Raw genomic sequence first — 23,074 nt, 5'->3', positions numbered from 1 at the left:
AGAAAAAAATACTTGGTATTGGCACTTCACAGCTCGCGTAATTATTAATGGCATTTGTGTTATTGCTCATGCTGAGTTCCTGGAGTAGCAGATGTAGATGTTTGATCACTGCCTGCATAGTTATGATATGCAGACTCAGGACTCGAATCCAAGCCCAGATCACCAGGATCCAACCTTCTCCGGAGTTGAAAACTCATGTATACAAGCAACTTCCATAACTGTGTAGCCTCTTCAGTGCTATCTGCTCCTAAAAGGAGGAGGAGGTAGGGTAGACATGGTCCTTTCCAAGGGCAGTGGTGTTATGGGTTAGTCCACCGCTGTGCTCAAAGGCAGTGAGGTACATTTATTTTCCCCCACATTTTCAGTGGGTACTTGCTGTCCTGCAGCAACGTTTGCAATTGTGAACTGGGCACCGGGGCAGTTGTCCTCTATACCACATTGAAAACAAAATGAGGTGAAGGGTCCTTGTGATAGCTGCAGTAGCACCCTCTCTGCTTCTGAATAGGGTGCTGGAACATGTTTAGCTGTCCTGGTCCTTCTTGGCCTACAATGCTTTGAGGTACTGTCACCGTCTTCGAAATTTAGGGGCAATGGATTTCAGGACACTTGATAGTTATCAAACCAGTACCATAAGATCCAACATACATCCTTAGAAATCAATGACATTTCCTGAAAAAAACTAAAGTTTAAGACAAGACAAGGTTGAGCATGGTTTTAATAGTGGCTACAGTGCAAAACCAAATTGTCTGCCAGGGTTTCTGTTGCTTTGTCAAGCCTCGCCACAGTTACCAGCAAATTAAACAAGCATTTGCAATGCTACAGGTGTCGCATTTACTAGAGTTTGAGTTATTGGCATTGTAGATTACAATGCCTTTTATTAATGTGTTGGTTTTTTAAACAAATAAATAAAAGGCATTGCCATTTACAATGCCAATAGCATAAACTCTCGCAAATGCGAGACCTATTGCATTGTAAATGCAGAGCGTGCGCGTGACATCTCCTATCTCCTGGGAAGCAGACCCAGCAACAATAGTGCTGTGGTGTGTATCTACTTTTTAGCCATATTGCAAGGCAGCAACCACAACCCGCCGATCTTGGAACTGGCGAACCGGTTGGTGTCTTGAGGTGGATCAACATCGTGTGATTCTGGGGAAATCACTTGCTCTCCACACGCCTAAAAACAAAAAATGAACGTACCTGTGTGTAATCCCCGTGGTGAGGTGCATCATTACAGCTGCGTGAATAATAACAGCTGTGAGCCCGTGCATGAGGTGCATCATCAGAGTGTCAGAGCTTTGTGAATAATAACTGCGTCAGCCCCGTGCGTGAGGTGCATCATTAGAGCTGCGTGAATAATAACAGCTGTGAGCAACAGCACTCTTGCACACACTCAAAGTGCTCACCAATTCAAAGTATGCTAAAACATTTATGCAACGCATTGTCATACACAATGCCAATAACGCAAACTTTAATGCTGCGAGACCTATTGCATTGCAAATGCTTGTTTAATATTGTCCAGTCACTTTTTTATTAAAATCTGTTTAAAAGCATTAACCAGGACAATTTTAACACTCACACTTTTTTTGTTCGCATCCCACACTTCACTACCTGCTCCACTGTAACTCAGGTGTTGAAGCACACCCAAGTGACGCTAGGCCACTTGGGTGGGCCCCGATGATGAAGCAAGTCACCACCAGGTGGTGAGTGAGGGGTTTACTAACAAAGGAACAGTGTTTCCTTGGTTTGGATAAAGCCTTCATTACCCTTTTACAGTGATATGCAAATATCAGACTTAGTTTATCTTAAATAGCTGGCACGCATCTGTGCTGTTTGTAAACACTCTGTATGTAGATTACCAACGCTGCACTCAGTATGCATATTTTGCATAGACTATGATCTATGCCGTATTCACTGGAATTCGTAAGGTCTATGGACTCTACTTAGGACCAACAAAAAGCTAAATGGATACATTCCAAAGAGTCTCAGCACATGGGAAGTCGCGATGCCCAAGAGATAGTAGAAGCCTTGGGTGACTATTATGAGACACTTTATCTCTCACACTCGCCCCCAAAAGTAGAGACTCAGCACTCAATTGTACTCGACCTGGATATACCATTATACTCTACCCCGGATAAGGGTGAACCCAACACAGAGCAGAGGAGGAACTAACCGTAGCCATGCAAGAGATGCCCACCGGAAGGCCACAGGATCCAATGGATTCCCTGTTGAATATTTTTGGAATCTTGTATCTCAGTTGGTTCCACCTCTTGGCAATGCTTGATGAAGGCCTTCAAACTGAGCCCCTGTTCCCAGACATATGCCGGACCACTTTGATAGTTATCCCCATATCAAACAAACCACCAGCAGATCATGCCTCATTTAGTCAAAATTACAGCAAAAGCGCTAACCAATTGGCTTGTGAAAATATACGAACACTAGATAAAGACCAAAATGAGTTGATGCCCGCCAAGGGGACATGGTATAGCATACGGAGACTACATACTGTATTATCGCAAATACACCAAGTTTCTGAATCAAGCCCTCTTGCCCAACTTGAATTTGAGAAGGCCTTTGTCTCAGTTGAATGTTCCTTTCTCCATTTAGTCTAGAACATATGAATTTTGGTCCATACTTCTGTAACTGTATAAAACTGCTGTATTGATGACCCGAGGTCCTGGGTTAATGGCACTTTATCCAAGAAGCTTCAAATACAGAGGGGCACCTGCCAAATTTGTATCTTTCCCCTACTTTGTTTTACCCATATCAGTGAGACGTTAGCGGGAACAGCACCGAAGACAGTGTCCCGATGTACATAGTGGAGTGGTGTGACTCACTGGTTAGAGGCGGCAGACCCGGAAGCAGAGAACGGCCTGGGACCAGGGTTCAATTCCTGACGCGTCAGGGTCGTGGACCAGGGTCAGCGGACTCGATAATTCTCGCCTCGGTGCCTACTCTAACCAGGGATCACACTCGGCAACTCTGGGCATTAGCTTGCCTCATCTCTACAATGGCCCCCCACATTTGCCGGGGATGCCTGGTTTCACCTTGGAGATACCCAATAGGGACTATCTCACAGGGATAGCCAGGACGGGTTCCCCAGCGGTCTACAGCGCCACGACGCCTCAGGGCAGCAGTGCGCTTTACAAGACCACATACATTACATTACATTCAATGGCCCTAGGACTCGATTCCTATGCTAATAAAATGTTAGGGGTGTACTGGAATGCTCCCAATCTCCAAGTCAAACTAGGTTACTGTGAGGATGTTACTTTAAATAGATAAAACATTAAGAGTTTGAGGGGTTCGTTCAACAATGTTCTATTTGTGGCAGTTTTGCCTCATGCTGTTGTGGTTGTAAGTAATAAACGCTCTTCATAATACCATGTATGTATGGTATTTCTTCATTTCCATCACCACTGGCACGTGAGCTCTTGTCCTGTTGGTTTGGTCCTCTCCACCACTGTGACATTCCCAGCATTAGATATTAGAAGGGTCCCTTTGTTTATCGGGGCGAACATGTATTCAGGGACCCCGAGGCCTGCTTAACATGACCCCATTGTAACTTTAAGTCAAGGGACAAATGGTGCCCTGGAGTACACGATCTTTAAAACATTTGGGATGTATTGCCCTATTTAAAACTACCATATAGGATACCTCTGAGGTGGTGTTCCAAATTACAAGCCAGCATAAACAGTTACGCATGGGGTGTGACTACCTGAGAGCCGCATACAAAAAATGCACCCAGGTGCCATTTGATGGGGGAATGGGGCAGTAGTATATACTACTAAGCAGCACATATGCCAACAATCATTGACTGGATATTTGGGGACAGAGATTACCCGCACAAAAGTAGCCGGGTTTGAGGGCTTGCCCCCTTGTTGTTGGCTGTATGGCCCCAGGATTCCTACAGACTGCTGCCATAAGGTACTGAGATGGGTGGGGATGAATGCGACAATCACTAGGGATACACCACTGGGGTTATGTTCCTAGGTAATGGAATCAGCACAACTTCAGGGGTTTAAGTGAATTGATAGGTTGGGTATTTCCAATCTCAGAGATGTCTGGGCACACTGTAACATGGTCTCCTTTGATCAACTGAATAAAGAATTAGAGCTACAATGGTATCAGTTCTTACTTTATCTGCAACTACGCCATGCTTTCGAGGACCTTGGGAGACGTTAAAACACAATCTCTGACGTTAATCCATTAGAACCTAAACTCACCATGGAGGACATTGTGGTGGTGGGGGGTATTTTTCCGTTTATACAAAACTTTTGTGAATAATGCACCAGTCCCCATGAGGTCATTGCAGAGACTTTGGGAATCTGACTTGAGAGAACTAGACGACGAGGACAGGGTTGATGCGAAGATATCTGCTAAGTTCAAGTTCAAGTTCTGGCATTTGTAAAGCGCACTACTCACCGAGAGGGTCTCAAGGCGCTGAGGAAGGGGTTCATTATTTGTCGAAAAGCCAGGTTTTGAGTTCTTTTCTGAAGGAGATGTGGTTTTGAGTAAGGCGGAGGTGAGTGGGGAGTGAGTTCCAGGTCTTGGCGGCAAGGAAGGAGAAGGATCTGCCACCCATGGTGGATTTCCGGATGCGTGGGACTGCGGCGAGGGCATGATTGGACGATCTTAGTTGGCGGGTGGGTTTGTAGAAGGACAGTCGAGTGTTGAGGCATTCAGGTCCTAGATTGTAGAGGGCTTTGTGTGCGTGGGTGAGAAGGCGGAAAGTAATTATTTTGTTAACGGGAAGCCAGTGGAGGTCTTTTAGGTGTCCGGTGATGTGATCTTGGCGTGGGATGTCTAATATGAGTCTCGCTGACGCGTTCTGGATGCGCTGGAGTTTTTTCTGTAATTTTGCTGTGGTTCCGGCGTAAAGTGTGTTACCATAATCCAGTCGACTTGTGACCAGTGCGTGGGTGACGGTCTTTCTTGTCTCGAGGGGGATCCAGCAGAAGATCTTTTTGAGAATGCGAAGTACGTTGAAGCAGGAGGAAGAGACGGCGTTGACTTGTCTGGACATCGAGAGAGAGGAGTCTAGGATGAAGCCAAGGTTACGTGCATGGTCTGTGGGTGTGGGTGCTGCGCCCAGCGCGGGAGGCCACCAGGAGTCGTCCCAAGCTGAGGGGGAAGATCCTAGGATGAGTACCTCCGTTTTGTCTGAGTTGAGTTTTAGGCGGCTATGTTTCATCCATTCGGCTACTTCTTTCATGCCTTTGTGAAGATTGGTTTTGGCGGTGTTGGGGTCTTTAGTGAGGGAGAGGATTAACTGGGTGTCGTCGGCGTAAGAGATGATGTTGAGGGTGTATTGACGCGCGATGGAGGCTAGAGGACTCATGTAGACGTTGAAGAGGGTGGGGCTGAGTGAGGATCCTTGAGGTACGCCGCAGATGACTTCGGTGGCCTCTGAGTAGAATGGGGGAAGTCGGACTCTTTGAGTTCTCCCAGCGAGGAATGAGATGATCCAGTCCAAGGCTTTTCCTTGTATGCCGATGTTGCTGAGGCGATGTATAAGGGTGCTGTGGCAGACTGTGTCGAAAGCGGCGGATAGGTCGAGTAGGATGAGGGCCGCTGTTTCTCCGTTGTCCAGGAGTGCTCGGATGTCGTTGGTCGCTGCAATGAGGGCGGTTTCGGTGCTGTGTTTGGCTCGAAATCCAGATTGAGATGGATCAAGGGAGTTGTTGGATTCAAGGAAGGTGGCGAGCTGGATGTTGACGGCTTTCTCGATGACTTTGGCCGGGAATGGGAGGAGGGATATGGGTTGGTAGTTTTTAAGTTCAGAAGGGTCTGCTGTGGTTTCTTCAGAAGGGAGCTGAGTTCGGCGTGTTTCCAGCTTTCTGGAAAGGTGGCAGAGTTGAACAAGCAGTTGATGAAATCACGTAGATGGGGTGCGATGATGGAGTCAGCTTTGTTGAAGATGTGGTGGGGGCAGGGGTCAGTGGGCGAGCCAGAGTGGATTGAGTTCATGAGGCGAATGGTGTCTTCAGTGGTAATTGGGTTCCAGGCGCTGAGGTTGTTAGTTGGCGGAGTAGGATCTGACGAGGTGGGGAGGATTGAACGCTGGGAGAATTCTCGAAGCTGTTGTGGATGTCGGCAATTTTGTTGTAGAAGAAGAAGGATAAAGCGTCGCAGAGGTCTTAGGAGGGAGTGATGTCGTTAGATGCTGCGGTGGGGTTGGTGAATTCTTTGACGATGTTGAAGAGTTCCTTGCTGTTATGGGTGTTGTTGTCGAGACGATCCTTGAATGCTCATTTCTTAGCGGATCGAATCAGTTGGTGGTGTTTGCGGGTGGCTGACTTGAGGGAGGCCATGTTGTCTGAGGTTGGGTTTTTTCTCCATATCTTCTCCAGAGTGCGGCATAGCTTCTTGGATTTTTTAAGGTCATCATTGAACCAGGGAGCTTTTTTGCTGGCTGAATTGATCTGGTGCTTTTTCAGGGGTGCTAATTCGTCAGCACTGTGGGTGATCCATTGCTTGAGATTGGTGGCCGCTTGGTTTGGGTCCGATGAGAGGTTGGGGGTGTTTTGGTTGAGTGATGTGAGGAGTTGGTCGGAGGTGATTTTGTTCCAGTTTCTACGAGGAATAGGTTGAGGGCGAACGTGGGTTAGGGAGGTTTTGTAGCTGAAGTGAACACAGCTGTGGTCCGTCCAGTGGAGAGCTGCGGTGCGATCGAAGGAGATGTGCTTGCTGGAGGTGAAGATAGGGTCGAGCGTGTGTCCGGCTACATGGGTGGGGGTGTCCACAAGTTGTTTGAGTCCGAGATTGGCCTGGTTGTCCAGAAGGGAGTTGGTGTTGCTGTCGTGTTTGTTTTCAAGGTGGTAGTTGAGGTCTCCTAGAAGAATGTAGTTCTCGGAGGCTAGGGTGTGTGAGCTGACGAAGTCCGTGATGTCATCGCTGAATTGAGTGGGGGTACCTGGAGGCCTGTAGATGAAGGTGCCTCTCAGTGTGGTCCTGGGGTCGGTGTGGATCTGAAAGTGGAGATGTTTGGCGGTTGCAAGATTGTCGTCGGAGCTGGTTGTGATTTTGATGGTGTTCCTGTGGATGATGGCGATGCCTCCTCCTGTTTGATTGGTGCGGTCTTTGCGGATAATCTTGTAAGCGTCTGGTATGACTATGGCGATGTCGGGAGCTGATGATGTGTTCATCCATGTTTCAGTAAGGAAGGCGATGTCAAGTGACGTAGTGTCGATTAGGTCCCAGAGTTCTGTTACGTGTCTGTGGACCGAGCGGTGTTGAGCAGGATGCACTTTAGGCGGTTTGAGTAGGAGTTGTGTTTGGAGGTCGTGGAATTGGTGAGGGTCCTGAAGCAGTTGAACTTGCAGGAGAGGCAGGCGAATGGGCCGTGGGTACGTCCTGGGGTGGCTTTGCAGCAATGTGGTGCGCGACCGGGATTGAGGGCGAGGAGAGTAGCGGCATCATAGGTGAATCTAGAGGGGTGGGAGCGGCGGGGACCAGGGGGTCTGGCGCTGGGCGCGGTCCAGGCGGGAACGGGCGCAGACGAGCTTACCTTTGGCGCACCTTCGTCGCGGCCGCAGCGCGTGGACGCTGCACGTTGGAGCATCTGTCATAAATGGAAAGTGGAGGGGGCGGAGCGTGGGAGGGGCAGATGGGAGGCGGTAGAGGGCAGGGGAGGCGGTCCAGGGGGAAGCACAACAACAAAAATGGTGGTCGGAATGGAAAGCGAGGAAGGGATCAACAGGCAATACGTAAAACAAAACAGAGTGTGTAAAAAGTATAATCAAACAAAGTAAGAGTCTCTGAAATGACGCGCAGCTTGGCAGGGCAGTGAGGGTGGCTCTACGATACTAGGTGCTATATTCGTGTACAAGCGCAGTTGAGTAATATAAATTAAAAATTAGGCTACGGTATTACATATGCTGCTAAGTAAATTAATTAGGCTACGATACCACACGCAGCAGCGTGATCGGCAATGCGCTTCAGCTGTGGGTGCTGCACAGAGGAGCACGACCAGGGATCTCGAGTCGGGGAGCGACCGCGTTGGCACAGGTCCAGACGGTCACAGCTGTGCGTAGGAGGAGGAGAGCCCTCTATTCGTGGGTGGGAGGGGCAGATGGGAGGCGGTAGCGGGGAGGGGAGGTGGTCCAGGGGGAAGCACAACAACAAACATGGTGGTCGGAATGGAAAGCGAGGAAGGGATCAACAGGCAATACGTAAAACAAAACAGAGTGTGTAAAAAGTATAATAAAACAAAGTAAGAGTCTCTGAAATGACGCGCAGCTTGGCAGGGCAGTGAGGGTGGCTCTACGATACTAGGCGCTATATTCGTGTACAAGCGCAGTTCGTGTCTAAGCAGTTGGTCATCACTGCCAAGGCTAAAACTAATAAAGTTCAAATACCGTCACAGAGTATATTATACTCCTGACAGGCTGTGGAGAATGGGGAGAGCTTGGGGCCCTGAGCGTCTCCAATACAGAGATGTGAGAGGCACCTGGATATGTGTGCTCAGGGAATGCCCAACTATCCAGAAATACTGGGCGAGAATTGTTGGACTGCTGGAAGAGGTGACAGGCATCCTGATCGGTTGGGATCCTAAAATAGTAATACTGGGGGTATTCTCAGGATGGGATGCATTCAAGGGCAGGGCATGTTAGTAGGCACTGGGTGTGTGCTGGCCAAGCAAGATAATGCCAGTCACTGGAGACCGAAAATAACCTGTCTCCTTCCGAGAATGGTTAAGGGGTATGGACTACCGTTCAAATGCACAAGATGCAGTATATAAATCCAAAGCATGCATGAACAAACACAGTAAGATATGGGGTACTTGGGAATATACTTAACCTAACTGCTGTGAGTATTTTCACTCACCCAGAAATGTGTGGGACTTTTCACTTGGAAGTAGTGGTGAATTGGTCATATTACCACATATTAAACTCTAGTGTAAGTAATGATACTTGTTTCTAGCAATAAACTATGTAGGTGAGTTCTTACGTTAGAATTATGATGTTATTTTTATGCATTGTTCAAACAATGTTGAACCACAAAAAAAAGTGAGAAAATGGGGCAGAGAGAATCTTGGCGTGGATAAAAGGGTGTATGGGGTAGAAACAAGGCTACGCAGCCTTATTACTCAGACCAAGTGAACCCCCCCCCACCCCCAGACACTGTCTCTAATGACCCTCCGCACCATATTTCCCTGGCAGCGGGCTTTTGAGAAAAAGCTTTGGCCAAAGCACTTCATGATTTACAAATTAAATACTTCTCAAAAGTCTCCTCTCCAACGGGCATCTCACACCTTGCCAAAGCCCCAAATACAGTTCAAGACCGGATAGCTTCCCAAAGTTGAAAACTGAACCCTTCCAAAACTGAATTCTGTTTTATTTCTTCATTGAACTCCGCCTTAAAAGTAAACGAACTACTATCGACAAGGCCAAATCCTAGGGAGTCATTCTCTAGATGATAGATTCAATTTACAAGTACAAAACATCAACATTGCCAGAAATGCAGGCTATCAATTGTGTCTTTGCAGCTACAGCCCACAGCAGGATCTCACGTTTCTTGGTCTATCGCTGGTGCGAACAAAAACCGGCTCCCGTAACTCTCCCCTGACTCTCCCCTGACTGATCTTCTCAAGATTCATCTCACTCTAATATCCGTCCTACATTCAGCAGCATGCTTCCTCTATGGGGCTAAAAAGAATGCCCATATTTAATCAACACTGGTTAATCCGCACAGGCTGTCCTTGAATCACTCATAAATATGCGCCTCATGCTTGGCATCAATCCACATCCTATTACACAATTACACGACTGCTTCAAATTATATAATAATCCAATGTACTTGGCTCATTTAAATGTGCCAACCTCTTCAGATAATGTCATTGTGTGCCTCCCTATACAACATGCCCTTTGCATAGAGATTATACCACAGTGCACTGTGTGGTGCTTACTCTACGCACTGCGCCTAGAAGCCCCGCAACTCACCGCTTCCTGCGCTTTTCTTCCTTCTTTTGTTTACCTGCCCAAAGACAAGCGTAAGAGGGAGCCTCGAGGGCGGGTCCAGCGCCGCTTCCGGCATCGTATTGGCCAATAGCATAAGAGGCAGGTGCTCAAGGACACGCCTCCTGCCCGGGAAAAGAGCACATCAGGCGGCCGTTTTGGACTTGCTAAACCGGCATGTCAATGTAATCGGAGTACCCGACACCCGTATTACCTAATGTACAGAATCCTGAAAATAATACGAGACTTACTTCAAAAACTTTTTGAGTAATATTTTATTGCTCCTAAATATTCTCTTTGTAAATATTTAAAAGCATTTTTTTTAAATAATTAAACGGGATTTACGGGAGTCATACTAAAATAAAAAGAAATGTATTTTTTCCCGTTTGTTATACGTGATAATTCCATTAGTTTTCAATTAACTCCCAAACCTGCCCTTTCAAAGATGGCCGCCTTCGTCGCTTTTTTTCTCCAGGAAGTAGGCGCGGCTGGCAGCCGGTGTAACGCCAGAGCGCGACGCACGAGCACTCAGCGTGCCAGAAGCTGCGGGCGGCCGCTGGTAGCTGAGGACCAAAGAAAGACACAGCGAGCGGCATAGAGATGGACGACAGACTCTAGCGCCGCGAAGACGCCGAGGAGCTGAGCACGCGCCTGGTGACGGGGATGACGACGTAAAGGGCGCCCATAGGGAGAGACTTCAAGGGGCAGGTGAGGAGAGGCGCCGGCTCGGTCACTGGTTGGTTCTGCCTGAGTAAGCATTGAGGGTTCAGGGTTCGAACCTCGGTCGGGGAAGGATGCGCGTCCATGTGTGTGCAATAAATAATAATATAACATGAGGCTAACCTGTGGATTTATGATAATATCAGGACTCAATCTGCGCCTTTTATACAGTGATGGGGGCTATAATAAAGTGCCACCTCTGATCCTCACTCTCAAGGTCGATGGAGGCTTCAGGGCTTGAGTTACAGTTCCATATACCATTGCAGATACCTCTCTCCCACACTACCATGGCAATGTTTGGACTCACACGAAGGACCTCAAGGACAAAACAAAAAGAGGGAGGGGGTTAACTTTGGAGGGGTATTTTAGGAGACAGTAGCTTATTTTATTTACTGTAGTTTTATGTAGCGCAAACTTTGCCCACAGGTGTCAGAGCGCCTTACAAAAGAAGTTACATAAGGTACACAAGATACACTAAACACGCTAATACGTTATTTATATACAGTTACAAGGGTACAGAAGAAAGACTGAGCACGCTAACAAGTTACAGATATGCAGTTCCAGGTTCCAGCTCCAACTACTTGCATATTTATATATATATTTTTTTTAAAAAGGTGTCAGCGTTAGGTTAAAACAGGAGTAAAATACATATTTGCAAAGTTGTCCTCATGTGAGTAGTAGATGGGCATAATGGTCAAGAAAAGGGTTGAGTTATTCCAGGAAGTGACTTTGAAGGAGGAAAGTTTTAAGATCTGTTTTGAAGTTCTGGGAAGAGGTGGTGGTTGGGAGGGATGGAGGAAGTGAGTTTCAGATTCTGGGCGCATTACCAGGAAAGGATTGATCCATAAATATTTCCCTTTTGAAGGTAGGAGGTTCGAGCAGTAAGTTGTACACATTGCGTGAAGGTCTAGAGCTGCCTGAGATTTTGAGTTTATTAGCCAGATAGCGAGGGTTGGAGGTTCAAGGCTTTGTGGGGGATATAGGCAGTGTTGTAAATTGACCAGGCTTCGATAGGAAGCCAGCAAAGAGACAACAGTATGGGTGTGATGTGATCATTTCTTTTAGCTACAAATATGAAGCGAGCTGTTGAGTGGCAGATCGATTTTAGAGGGGAAAGGTGGGATTTGGGGAGGCCAGCAAGGAGAGAGTTGCAGTAGTCCAATCTCTAAAGAACCAAAGATTGGTCTAAGGTTTTTAGGTCTTGTTCAGGAAAGTAGCGCCAAAACCCCTATAGAAGGTGCAGTTGGTAGCTTTCATTCTTGGCGATGGAATTGATATGGGACTGTTAGGTGAGCCTTTCGTCTAGGATGATGCCTAGAGATTTGGCACTGTCAACAATAATAGGTTTGTTGTTGAGAATGTTCAGATTGTTCATCCTCTATAGGACTTTACACAGCGCCAGGACCCCCTTGGGTAACAGTTGCGCTCTATAAATTGCATTAACATTAACATAACATTAACAAGATTGGATAGGAGGAGGAGATAGTGAGGTCGAGAGGAGAAGGAATTCTGTTTTGGAAGGGTTCGGAATAAGTTGATGAGTTGACAGCCAGTGGTGGATGGAGTTGAGTGGTGTTGAGGATTGAAATGTAATGTGCTGAAGATACCTTTAGGTAGGTTTGTGTTTCATCCGCATATAGGTGATAATGGACCCCAATTTTTTTTAGGAGATTACCCAGTGGTTCAATGTAAAGGCTGAACAGTGTGGGCGCGTGGATCAAACCTTGAGGGACGCCTTGTCCAACGAAGATTGAAGTGGAGAGACAATTAGCCTCTTTGATCATCTGGCATCTGCCAGAGAGGAATAATTTGAGCACTGTGCTTTCAAAACACATTCTTTCCTTTAAAGTGTTCAAAAGAGTGTTGTGATTAACAGTGTCAAAGACTGCGGATAGGTCAAGAAGGATCAGGAGACCAGATCAACCAGAGTCAAGTACTTGCAGAGCATCATCGATCACTTAAAGTAGGGCTATTTCAATACTGTGGAAACAAACATTTTCAATGCGTTATGTCTCGCATTTGTGAAAGTTAGAGCTATTGTTTTAAAGGATATATATATATATATATATATTTTTTTTCAGTAGAGGAGTCTAGAGCACGTAGAATAATGTATTACCACTGGGAATCCGGTGTAGCACTTTCTAGATGATTTAGAAAGAGGTATTACCGACAGGACCAAAGAAGCCGCTGAAGCACTGTCTGGAAGGATTTATGATGAGGAATTACAGATGAGACCACAGAAGCAGCTAGCAGCACTGTCTGCAAGATTCCAAATGAGAAATTACAGAGTGGACCAGAGAAGCAGCTTGCAGCACTACCTAAAGAATGAGGAATTACTACTATGACTAGAGATACAGCTGCAGCACTGTCTGGAGGACTTGGAAAGAGGAATTAACACTGGGGCCAGAGAAGCGGCTAGCACCATTGTCTATTGCATGGGTACTCACAAACTTTCTCTCGGGGGCCAAATTTACAGTGTGGTTTGTGTCTGAGGGCCGCACTGGTGGGGGTGGGGTCAGTGGGGGAGGGGGCGGGGCTAGAGGGGAAAAAAACTGACCATGAGGTTGATCATAGGTCCCTGCAGCGGACGCCTTCATCCACTGAGCCACCAGACCTGGCATACACACATTTCTCTCTCTCTCTCTCTCTCTCTCTCTCTCTCTCTCTCTCTCTCTCTCTCTCTCTCTCTCTCTCTCTCTCTCTCTCTCTCTCTCTCTCTCTCTCTCTCTCTCTCTCCCTACCTCTCCCTCCCTCCCCCTCGCTCTCCCTCTGTCTGCCTCTCTCCTTCGCTCGCTCTCCCTCTGTCTCCCTCCCTCCCCCTCTGTCTGTCTCCCTCCCTTGCTCTCCCTCTGTCTGTCTCCCTCCCTTGCTCTCCCTCTGTCTGCCTGTCTGTCTCCCTCCCCCTCTGTCTGCCTGACTCCCTCCCTCTCCCTCTGTCTGCCTCTGTCTCCCTCGCTCTCCCTATGTCTCCCTCGCTCTCCCTCGCCATGCCTCCTTCGCTCTCCCTCGCTCTCCCACACTCTGCCTCCCTCGCTCTCCCTCGCTCTCCCTCGCTCTCCCTCGCTCTCCCTCGCTCTCCCTCGCTCTCCCTCGCTCTCCCTCGCTCTCCCTCGCTCTCCCTCGCTCTCCCTCGCTCTCCCTCGCTCTCCCTCGCTCTCCCTCGCTCTCCCTCGCTCTCCCTCGCTCTCCCTCGCTCTCCCTCGCTCTCCCTCGCTCTCCCTCGCTCTCCCTCGCTCTCCCTCTGTCTCCCTCGCTCTCCCTCGCTCTCCCTCTGTCTGCCTCTGTCTCCCTCCCTCGCTCTCCCTCTGTCTGCCTCTGTCTCCCTCCCTCGCTCTCCCTTTAGCTGCCTCTGTCTCCCTCGCTCTCCCTATGTCTCCCTCGCTATGCCTCCCTCGCTCTCCCTTTAGCTGCCTCTGTCTCCCTCGCTCTCCCTATGTCTCCCTCGCTATGCCTCCCTCGCTCTCCCTCTGTCTCCCTCGCTCTCCCTCACTCTCCCTCACTCTGCCTCCCTCGCTCTCCCTCTGTCTGCCTGTCTCCCTCCCTTGCTCTCCCTCTGTCTGCCTGTCTCCCTCCCTTGCTCTCCCTCTGTCTGCCTGTCTCCCTCCCTTGCTCTCCCTCTGTCTGCCTGTCTCCCTCCCTCGCTCTCCCTCTGTTTGCCTGTCTCCCTCCCTCGCTCTCCCTCTGTCTGCCTGTCTCCCTCCCTCGCTCTCCTTCTGTCTGCCTGTCTCCCTCCCTCGCTCTCCTTCTGTCTGCCTGTCTCCCTCCCTCTCCCTCTGTCTGCATGTCTCCCTCCCTCGCTCTCCCTCGCTGCCTCAGTCTCCCTCGCTCTCCCTCGCGCTGCCTCCCCTGCTCTCCCTCTGTCAGCCTATGTCTCCCTCCCTCGCCCCCCTCTGTCTGTCTCCCTCCCTCCCTCGCTCTCCCTCTGCCTGTCTAGCTCCCTCGCTCTCCCTCTGCCTGCCTGACTCCCTCCCTCTCCCTCTGCCTGCCTGACTCCCTCCCTCTCCCTCTGCCTGCCTGACTCCCTCCCTCTCCCTCTGCCTGCCTGACTCCCTCCCTCTCCCTCTGCCTGCCTGACTCCCTCCCTCTGCCTGCCTGACTCCCTCCCTCTCCCTCTGTCTGTCTGACTCCCTCCCTCTCCCTCTGTCTGTCTGACTCCCTCCCTCTCCCTCTGTCTGCCTGACTCCCTCCCCCTCTGTCTGCCTCTGTCTCCCTCGCTCTCCCTATGTCTCCCTCGCTCTCCCTCACTATGCCTCCCTCGTTCTCCCTCTGTCTCCCTCCCTCTCCCTCGCTCTCCCACACTCTGCCTCCCTCGCTCTCCCTCGTCTGCCTGTCTCCCTCGCTCTCCCTCTGTCTGCCTGACTCTCTCCCTCTGTCTGCCTCTGTCTCCCTCCCTCCCCCTCTGTCTGTCTCCCTCCCTCCCCCTCTGTCTGTCTCCCTCCCTTGCTCTCCCTCTGTCTGTCTGCCTGTCTGTCTCCCTCCGTCCCCCTCTGTCTGCCTGACTCCCTCGCTCTCCCTCGCTCTCCCTCGCTCTCCCTCGCTCTCCCTCGCTCTCCCTCGCTCTCCCTCGCTCTCCCTCGCTCTCCCTCGCTCTCCCTCGCTCTCCCTTGCTCTCCCTCGTTCTGCCCCGCTCTCCCCTGTCTCCCCCGCTCTGCCTCCCTCGCTCTCCCTCTATCTGCCTGTCTCCCTCCCTTGCTCTCCCTCTGTCTGCCTGTCTCCCTCCCTCGCTCTCCCTCGCTCTCCCTCGCTCTCCCTCGCTCTCCCCTGTCTCCCCCGCTCTGCCTCCCTCGCTCTCCCTCTATCTGCCTGTCTCCCTCCCTTGCTCTCCCTCTGTCTGCCTGTCTCCCTCCCTCGCTCTCCCTCTGTCTGCATGTTTCCCTCCCTCACTCTCGCTCGCTCTCCCTGTCTGCCTCAGTCTCCCTCGCTCTCCCTTGCGCTGCCTCCCTCTGTCAGCCTTTGTCTCCCTCCCTCGCTCTCCCTCTGTCTGTCTCCCTCCCTCGCTCTCCCTCTGTCTGTCTCCCTCCCTCGCTCTCCCTCTGTCTGTCTCTGTCTCCTTCCTCCCTCCCTCTCCCTCTTCATCTCACCATGCCTGTGTGTGCCCGGGCTGACACAGCTTCTGGGCACACACACACTCAGCCAGCCAGCCGCACCTGAGCACTTCACACCTCTTTAAGAGACCATTCGCATGCTAATGAGGCTTTGTTCAGCTCTTAGGCCCCTGCAGCCCCACTCTGACGGTAATCGCCCGGCCCTCACAGAGAGTCTCTGCATCGCGCTGCCGCAGGGGTGTTTGCTGAGATTCTTTAAAAAAACAAACAAACACGGGTTCGATGTCTGCATGGACCGCGGGCCTCCAGGGAAGGCTTGCCAGGCCGCCCCTGGCCCGCGGGCCGTACTATGAGTACCCGTGGTCTAGTGGAATTACCGATGAGTCCAGAATAGCAGCTAGCAGCACTGTCGGCAACATTCAGAATTAGAAAATACCTAGTGGACCAGAGAAGCAGCTAGCAGCACTGCCTAAAGAACGAAAGAATGAGGAATTACCACTGTGACCAGATAGACAGCTGTAGCACTGCCTTGAGGACTTAGAATGAGGAATTGTCAATTGGACCAGAGAAGCAGCTAGTAGCACTATCTAGAAAACTTAGAATGAAGCATTGCAGACAGGACCAGAGAAGTAGCTACCAGCACTGTCTCGAGGACTTAGAATGAGGAATTACAGACGAGACCAGAGTAGCAGCTAGCAGCGCTGTATTGAAGATTCAGAATGAGGAATTACAGTGGGGACCAGAGTAGCAGCTTGCAGCGCTGTCTTGAAGATTCAGAATGAGGAATTACAGTGGGCACCAGAGTAGCAGCTAACCCCACTGTCTAGAGGACTTGGAATTAGGAATTATCGTTGGGATCAGAGAAGCAGCTAGCAGCACTGCCTGGAGGACTTAGAATGAGGAATTACTGATGGGACCAGAAAAGCAGCACTGGCTAGAGGACCTAGAATGTGGCATTACCAACAAAACCAGGGTAGCAGCACTGTGGAAGATTCAGAATGAGGAATTACAGAGGGGACCAGAGTACCAGCTAGCAGCACTGCCTAGAGGACTTAGAATGAGGAATTACCACTATGTTGGAGTCACTCTTTTATTGTTGAGTTATGAATTACCACTATGACCAGAGCTACAGCTCCACCTAGAGGACTTAGAATGAGGAAAAACGGACGGGACCAGAATTACAGCTAGTAGCATTGTCTAGAGGACTTAGAATGAGGATTCACAACTGGGGCCAGAGAAGCAGTCAGCCGCACTGTTTAGAGGACCTAGATAGTGAAATTACTGCCCCAACAAGAGTAGCAGCTAGCAGCACTGTTTGCAAGATTCAGAATGAGAAATTACAGAGGGGACCAGAGAAGCAGCTAGCAGCAATGCCTAGAGAACTCAGAATGAGGAATTACGACTGTGACCAGAGAGGCTGCTGTAGCACTGCCTTGAGGACTTGGAATGAGGAATTACCACTTGAACCAGAGAAGCAGCTAGCAGCACTGTCTAGAGAACTTAGAATGAGGAATTACTGACCGGACCAAAGAAGTAGCTGCAGCACTGCCTAGCGGACTTTGAATGGGGAATTTCCAACAGGACCATAGTAGCACCTAACAGCACTGTCTAGGGTACTAAGAATGAGGAATTACCACGGTGACCAGAGATTCAGCTGAAGCACTCCCTAGAGGACTTAAAATGAGGAATTACCACTGAGTCCAGAAAAGCAACTGCAGCACTGTTCAGGGTAATTAGAATGAGGAATTACCATTCGTACCAGAGAAGCAGCTAGCAGCACTGCCTAGGGACTTAGAATGAGGAATTACCACTGGGACCAGAGAAGCAGCTGTAAAACTGTTCAGAGGACTTGGAATGAGGAATTACCACTGGGAAATGTCAATTTACAATGCTACTGCAGTGCAGACAATATTAAAAAGATTAAACTCCATTCCTCTTGGTTTTATATGTGTGCGTCCCTGTTGTCGCACTGTGTCTGAAGGGGCCGAACGAATAATGACTGCAGGAATGCACGAAGAGGCCGCAGGTGAAATGCCGGGTGAGGGGGCCTCAGCGGCTTGCCCCCTAGCAGCTGCACGTTGCTGTCTGTACCAAGTCGTTCCCGCTGTTTGTTCCGGGTGGTCTCCGCTCCGGCGCGGGGGGGGCCTTGCTCTATCCCTCGTTCTTGGTTGCCGCCGAATGTCCCCAGCTCTCTCCGCAGCCCGCCACGTACTCGGCGGTGGTACGGGGCCCCCCGGACGAAGGGGCACCGCCTTGTCCAGTCAGTGTCGGCAGTGGTGGGCAAGCACTCCCGGCCCAGGGACGCAACTGCAGCACGGCCGCGCGGAAGATGAGAGCAGCGCCTGGGTGCCAGCCATCTTGTTATCAGGGACCCAGAGTGGAATAACCCTCCGTATGTTCCGCTTCTGTTCTGACACCAGTCCCCCCCCCCCCCCAACCCGGCCGCAGCGCTGGCGTCTTTGAACTTAAGTAAACTGAATCAGTTTACTTAAGTTGAAAGACGTCGGCCCAAGGGAGAACGAACTGACAATCATGTCAGTCCGCATGACGTCAGACCGCCCACCGGTCCGGCAACATGTTGACTGACATGATGGTCAAATCAGGAGCACCAGGCAGCAGCACAAGTGCGCATGAGTGGGGACGGAGGGCACCCTGCCCACTCATGCGCACTACTGTCTGCCCTGCTGGCGCATGCCCATTAGGAGAGCGAGGGTTGAGCAAAGTCTCCTAATGGGCAGGCGGGCGAGTATTATCCATGCCCGTAGTCAATCCAGGCGCAGCGCCAAGATTGGCTGAGAGGGGTTGCCACCCACCAGTGCAGGCGCCATTGTTGGTTCGGGGTTCCTGCAGCAGGACAGCCTGACCGACCATGAGCAGAGGCGGTGCTGCACTCAGGTAGGTTTTTATTTTGTTGTTTTATTCCCCCTTCCTCTAGCATGTAGGCCGCCGCTGCTCTTTGTCTCACAACACTTTCCTTCTTCAACCAAAGATGCGCTGTCTTCGGTTTTGCTGCACTTGCGTGGGTTCAAGAATCACTTCTACTAGCAAGTGATAATGCTAATACTAACGCTGCTGAAGTGCTCCTGATAAGTGCTTACACTGCCTTGACCAAGTGCGGCCTTTTTTTGGTGCTTGTGATGTAAGCGCTGTCCAGCAATGCGCATTTTGTCCTGGTGAACACTGGCGGTACACACTTATTAATAGCGTCTCATCTCAGCTACAAAGCAAAGGTGTTGTTCTATTAAAATGATAGTAGTCCTGATTGAAAGATCCGATCAGATTCTAGTAAAATCTACGAATCACATGAGAAGTACGACACTGTTTTATAAAGCTTATAGGATGTGATTTTCAGAGGTTGTGCTGTCATATTTAAAGTAAGGTAGTACAATTTTCTTAACTTGCAGCAGTACCTCTAAAACGTTTTTTGGGTGTTCAAAAATTTATATCTGCGTTTAAAAAAGTGTAGGACAATTTTATTACACCTATTCTTATTCTCACCCGTGCCTAAAAAAATATAATCTTGTTTAGTGTAACTGATGCTCATGTAAAGGGCTCCCAAAGCTTCTGGTCGAGTTCGCGCTATATAAAACTGTACATAACCGAGAATTACCTGCATAGCAACTCCAATGGAGGTGGCTATCCTCTCAGATCAAATGTATAACATTTCAACTCATAAGTACCTGTACTGCTCTGTTAAAATATGCCCCCGCCAAAGAAAAATCCAGTTACTGCGCTGATATATGATTTGTGCTGGGAAATGCCAATACTACAATATGAAGATAATCAGCACCATTGCTGAGAAGTCGTTTTAACATGCATGGTTCTCTTCAGAGAAACACAAGTGCTGCCCTTTCGAACATAGAGGCACTTCGAGGTGAAGTTACAGTGCTGTCCTTTTGAAAGAATAGGGCACTGGTGTGAAGTGTGTCCCCCATTCTGTAAACATTTTAGAAGGACTGCTGTAAAGAGCTAGCACTAATGCGCTAAATGTTTGCTGGCCAAGGTATGAAGTGCCTGTACTGCCATGTTAAAAGTAAAGAAAATCTGTTGTGAAGTGCTGTACTGCCATGTTGAAAATATAAGAAACGTGGTGTAAAGCAGCAGCACCGTCTTGTTAAAAGTAAAGAACTCTGATTGAAGCAAGTGCCTGTGTTGTGGCATTAAAAGTATACCAACTCTGATGTGAAGTACCAATGCTTCCCTGTTAAAAGTAGAAGACCGGTGTGTGCCACCCAGTAGTGTGTTGTTGTAACTAACTTGTAAACTTCGCAGAGGTGCGTCACGCGTGGCAGGGCCTGTAGCTTCTGCACGGTGCAAAAGCAAAGCTACAGGCCCTGCCACGCGTGACGCACCTCTGCGAAGCTTACACACCGAGTGCCAGCTCCTCTGTGAGCCCGGATGGAAGATCGGATGGCATCCTCAAATGCCCAGAATGGTGTCCCAAATTCGTGCTCCTGCTGTAGGGCCCCAAAACACAGCCCTCTGTGTGGAATCCGCTAAATAAAAACCCTCGCCTAGCGTCAAAAACATAACGCTGAGAACTTCAACCTATCCTGGTTTTATGAGATTATTCAGCTGGCAGTAAGATTCTAAAATGGCTCTGACTGACCGGCCATACGACCAGATTACAGTCATGCAAGCTATGCGACAGCAGGGCTTTCATCCCTTTATTAATGTAATAACTGCACTTTCACAATTGCTTTATTAACCTTCTTGCTTCTCAAATTTGCTTGCAAACGCACCATTTACCCTCTCTTTTTTCACAATTTTCTTGGGTGGGAATCCCCATTTAATTGTTCGTGCTGGCTCACTGCTCTCGCTCGCCATGGTACTCTCCTACAAAGTTTACGCCCCACCACTTTCAAATGTCACCAGCCACCACTGCCAGTGGGGGTGAATTTGGGCCAAAAGCGACGATGTGGTGCTCTCTGCCCGATCGCGGAGCCTTAGCAGAGCGCGTCCGCCATCGCAGCCTGCTTGGCCACGCCCCCCCCTTCTGTGACATCATTGATAACATCACTTAAAAATTTGCAATGAAATTAATGATAAAAAAACTGCATGGCGAGGACATCATTTATAGTTACTTTAGGGCATGAGTTAAAGTGACTCCAGATAACTTTTTAACTGGTGAACTTTCAGTGGGTTTTTATGTTTAAAGCTGCGTGTTTTAACTTAAATTTTCACCTAATGTCATTTTAACTTTTTGTTTTATCTGATTCGCGTGTTTTATTTGTTTATAACTCATTATATTTAGGTATGGTAGATCAGTTGAATCAACTGGCGTGCACCAGCACCCATCTCCCATCCATTAGGTTGTTAAATGAAAACCCAGGGCTCCAGCATAGTGTCCTGGTTGGCATTTATTCAGCTGTTAACCTCTCAGTGGCCTCGTCCTATCAGCAGGGCCTAAGCGGCTTTGTTCAAGGAAGCTTCCTTTAGTTCTTGTGTGTTGACTCTCCCTGCCTGATACTAGCCCTGCAAACAGCCCTTACTATACTGTGCCCAGGCCTTGGTCCGCAAATATATTAACCGCCCTCACCCAAGAGGAAAGTTACTTCTGCTTAATGATGAAGGTTTGAAAGAAAACAATCTGTTAAAGGCAAAGTTTTCAGCAGCTGCTGATTGGATACATATTTGGCTGTTTTAATACGGAATTACTTAATAAAGATGTAACATTCTTGTGTTATTTTCCTGAAAAATACTTTAACCATATCTAATAGCATTAATTAATATATCCTCCTCTACCTATGGTACACAGGAACAAAAACATTATATTATTTACGCCTTTTAAGACCTGAAAGTTTGCAATGTCTTGTATCTCTCTAAAGTAGAGGCAGTATCGGAGGCCCCCATCTACAAACAACAGGTCCTGTGCTCAGATGGCCCTGAGATTATTATAATGTTCCCTTATCAAGAGATGTGATCGGAGAGTTGGGTCAGCCTGAAATAGTTTACACAAGTGAAGTAGAATTTTGAATCCGAGCCACCTTGGGCTACTGAGGTGTTGTGAGCATTGCCTCTCGGGGAGGATGGGGGGTGGGGGGCACAGGGAGGACCCTGGACATGTTCTGAAGCATCAAGGGGCAGTGACGGGGTTGGTGCCACAATGAGGTAATACGGGCACATTGTGCCCTCATTGGCATCCAGGCTAGTACCCACCGCAGTGCTCCGTGGCAGGTTGCTGTGTGTTGTGGCTGGCATCCCAGATACGCAGATGTTTAGTTTCCTTTGCAGCCCAGGGTGTTTCATCGCTTCTGCTCATGCAGTGGGTGGGTGCCACCCCTTAGACGGGAAGCCCAGTAAAGGAGCCGAAGCCTTTCAGGGGAGTACGGGACACCTACAGGTACCTCTGAGTCACCCCCAGGGTCATTCCCCAAGGGTCCCCCTGGATGGAGCCTCGATTAGGACGCTGGACCGAGCCATGCCCCGCAGATGCAGCCAACACCCTGGCACATGCCAATCTGGGTGAAACTGAATGAGGCCTTGGTTATGACGCCGGACTGAGCAATGCCAACAGATGCAGTCGCGGCTAGAGTCAGTGTCTTAGAAACCGGAAGCTGTCCAAGCTCCCTGGCACGTGACCATCTGTGTGAGAGGTGGAGAGACGGAATGGAGCCATGGTTAGGACGCAATGCCCAGCAGATGCAGGCAGGGTGAAAGGCCGTGCCCTGGAAACGGGAAGCTTGCCAAGCAGCCTGGCATATGACAATCTGTGTGAGAGGTGAGACTGAATGAAGCCTGGACGAGGACACATGACTGAGCACTGCCCAGAAGATGCAGTCAGGGCGAAAGTCAGTGTCTTAGAAACGGGAAGCTGTCCAGGCACCCTGGCACGTGACCATCTGTGAGGTGAAACTGAATGAAGCCTTGGTTAGGAGGCTGGACTGAGCAATGCCCAGCAGATGCAGCCTGCACCCTGGCACTTGACCATCTGTGTGAGAGGTGAGACTGATGAAGCCATGGTTAGGAGGCAGGACTGAGCATAGCCCAACAGATGCAGCCAGGTGGAAAGTCCGTGCCCTGGAAACAGGAAGCTAGCCCTGCACCCTGGCCCGTGACAATCTGTGAGGTGAAGCTGAATGAAGCCTTGGTTAGGAGGCTGGACTGAGCAATGCCCAGCAGATGCAGCCTGCAACCTGACACATATCTGTGTGAGAGGTGAGACTGAAGGAGCCTAGATGAGGACTCAGGGCTGAGCAATGCCCAGAAGATGCACCAGAGTGAAAGTCAGTGCCTTGGATACAGGAATCTAGCCAAGCAGCCTGGCACATGACAATCTGTGTGTTTAGTTAGGAAGCAGAACTGAGCAATGCCCAGCAGATGCTGCCTGCACCCTGGCACATGACAATCTGT

General features: G+C 49.5%; 2 protein-coding genes across 3 annotated transcripts in view; one reads left to right on the top strand and one right to left on the bottom strand.

The window, feature by feature from the left end:
- FBXL6 (F-box and leucine rich repeat protein 6) overlaps nucleotides 1–10,033 on the bottom strand; it is a 169,124-nt gene extending 159,091 nt beyond the window's left edge. The window contains exon 1 of the mRNA XM_086966505.1: nucleotides 9,942–10,033. The gene's annotated coding sequence lies outside the window, so the exon portion shown is untranslated. The remainder of the gene's footprint in view (nucleotides 1–9,941) is intronic.
- Nucleotides 10,034–10,483: 450 nt separating this feature from the next.
- The window catches only part of SLC52A2 (solute carrier family 52 member 2), a 155,889-nt gene continuing 143,298 nt past the window's right edge, over nucleotides 10,484–23,074 (top strand). The window contains exon 1 of one of the 2 annotated variants that reach the window (XM_086966502.1): nucleotides 10,484–10,664. The gene's annotated coding sequence lies outside the window, so the exon portion shown is untranslated. Of the gene's footprint in view, nucleotides 10,665–10,688; nucleotides 10,708–23,074 lie in introns of those variants that run through there. The other variant, XM_086966504.1, reaches the window with a different exon arrangement.

The sequence above is a fragment of the Lissotriton vulgaris genome, chromosome 4_1 (genome assembly GCF_964263255.1).
Source record: "Lissotriton vulgaris chromosome 4_1, aLisVul1.2, whole genome shotgun sequence".
In the NCBI taxonomy this organism is placed as follows: Eukaryota; Metazoa; Chordata; class Amphibia; order Caudata; family Salamandridae; genus Lissotriton; species Lissotriton vulgaris.
This window is presented reverse-complemented; position numbering and strand designations above follow the sequence as displayed.